Here is a 2,253-nt window from a genome sequence, read left to right as displayed (position 1 = left end):
GCACTTAAAATGTGGTTTGGAAGCATTGGAATCGAGTTGGAAGTGAAGGAGTCGAAGGAAGAAGATTCAGGGGTTGATCAGGCTGGGTGTAGCGCTACAGCGCCCACAAGGGGGCGCTACAGCGCTACCTAGGGTTTGGTTTTGGGCATTTTGGTTCTGAGATGATCGCTGGGGCGCTAGTGAGTAGCATTGTAGCGTTGCTCTGTTCCTTTAGAATCTCGTTTTGAGTGTTTTTAAGGGTTTTTGGCTCGGTTAGGTCAAGGCCCTATTATCACTGATTTTCATTAATAGAGGTTATAATTGGTTATGACTAGGTAACTGCTAAGGAATCAAAAGGCGGATCGTTCTCAAGGGTCATTCTTTTATTAATTCTCGCTCGAATCAGAGGTAAGAAAACTGCACTCCATATGTGACATGCATGGTTATTCATGAGGCATATTAGATGTTTAAATGTGGACATGGATTGATTATTGAATGCTTAGCGAATCTTGCTCACTTGTGCATGGTACTGACTGAATAGTCAGAATTGGCAAAAGAGTTAGCATCAACTTTGAAGCTGTGACTCATTAGTCAAGTTCGGCAGTGGTACTGGCATTGGTCACACAGTGCTGACTCATAAGTCAGGAACGGCCTTAGCGTGCTCAACGCAAGCCAATAAAGATTGGATCTAATCAACATCTGCATTAAATGACTCAAAAGAGCGTTAATACCGGATCGACCTAAGATTCACATTCTAATGGTTCTGGGCCATTATAAAGAAAACATGAATATGGAATTGGCTATCCAGGACCACGTTAAGTTTGGAAAAAAATTTAGGTGTTTGGTTTCGAATCCCTGGATCATATAGGTCCAACTAAGGACTGGGCTTTGAGCCTTGCATCCTTTTGAGTTTTGAACCCCCTGACCATTTATGTCCAGGTTAGGACTAGGCTTTGAGCCTTGCGTCCTATTTGTTGGGAATGGGGTTTTGTACCCCCAGTCTATTCTAGTCCAGATCTGGACTATGCTCTGAGCTTTGCATCCTGTTTTTTCTTTATTCCTTGACTTACTTGTATAGAAGGTCATACCCCCCAAGTGATCGAAGAGTGTAGTCTTAGGTTGCTTGTTTGTATAAAAAATGAAGACGGATGTGAACTTTTTATTTCCTTACAACATTTATTTATGATGTTTTGTATACACCATTTTTATTAAATAAGAAATCTCCCTATGGCATACATTGTTAAAAGGAAGAAAAATTAGGAAGGAAAAACAATAGAATCAGATCCTCCCGACTACTAATAGTATTGGCGGAGGTGTTCTGCGTTCCAGGCCCTTGGGACCTCCATTCCGTCTAGTCTCCTTAAGCGATACATTCCCAGACATACTTCGTTTTGGAACTCATAGGATCCTTCCCAGTTTGCTTCCAGAACCCCCACTCCTGGATCTTGGGTTGCAGGGAAGACTCTTCTAAGAACTAGATCGCTGGTTTCAAATTTTCAGCTCTTAACTTTAGAGTTAAAGTGCTTGGCGATCTTTCCCTAGTACATCTTCGCCGCACATGCGATTCTTCCTGGATATCTTCAATGAGATCCAAGGATTCTTGGAGTAAGGTGTGGTTCTGGTATGGATCATATGTGTCCTGTCTGTTAAAGGGGATCGTCGTTTCTACTGGGATGACCGCTTCACATCCGTACACCATCGAATAGGAAGTATGTCCAGTCGACGTTCATTTTGTGGTTCGGTAGGCCCATAGGACGCGGGGAAACTCTTCCGGCCACTTTCTCTTGCAGGCTTGTAGTTACTTCTTTAATGTCCCCTTCAAAATCTTGTTCACTACCTTTTTTGCATGTTTTCTTGAGCCCTTGCAACTGCATAGAAGATTTTGATGATGCCATGTCTTTCACAGAAGTCGGTGAAATGCACGCTAACAAATTGCTTCCCGTTGTCGGACACGATTTTGTGAAGGAGGCCGTATCGACACATAATGTTGTTATGACGAAGTCCAGGGATTTTTTGGAGGTGATGGTGCTCATTGGTTCTGCTTTGACCCACTTTGTGTAATATTTGACGGCCACAATTGCGTATTTCACTCCGCCCTTCCCCGTTGGGAGCGACCTTACTAGATCGATTCCCCATACTACAAAAGGCTAAGGATTGGTCATCAGGGTTCTTTCCGTTGGAGGGGCTCGCGGGATCTTTCCATACCCTTTTCACTGTTCACATTTGAAGACGTAATCAACGCAATCCTTCTTCATCATTGGCAAAAATGTCCTT

Source organism: Humulus lupulus, chromosome 1 (assembly GCF_963169125.1).
Source record: "Humulus lupulus chromosome 1, drHumLupu1.1, whole genome shotgun sequence".
NCBI lineage: Eukaryota > Viridiplantae > Streptophyta > Magnoliopsida > Rosales > Cannabaceae > Humulus > Humulus lupulus.
This window is presented reverse-complemented; position numbering follows the sequence as displayed.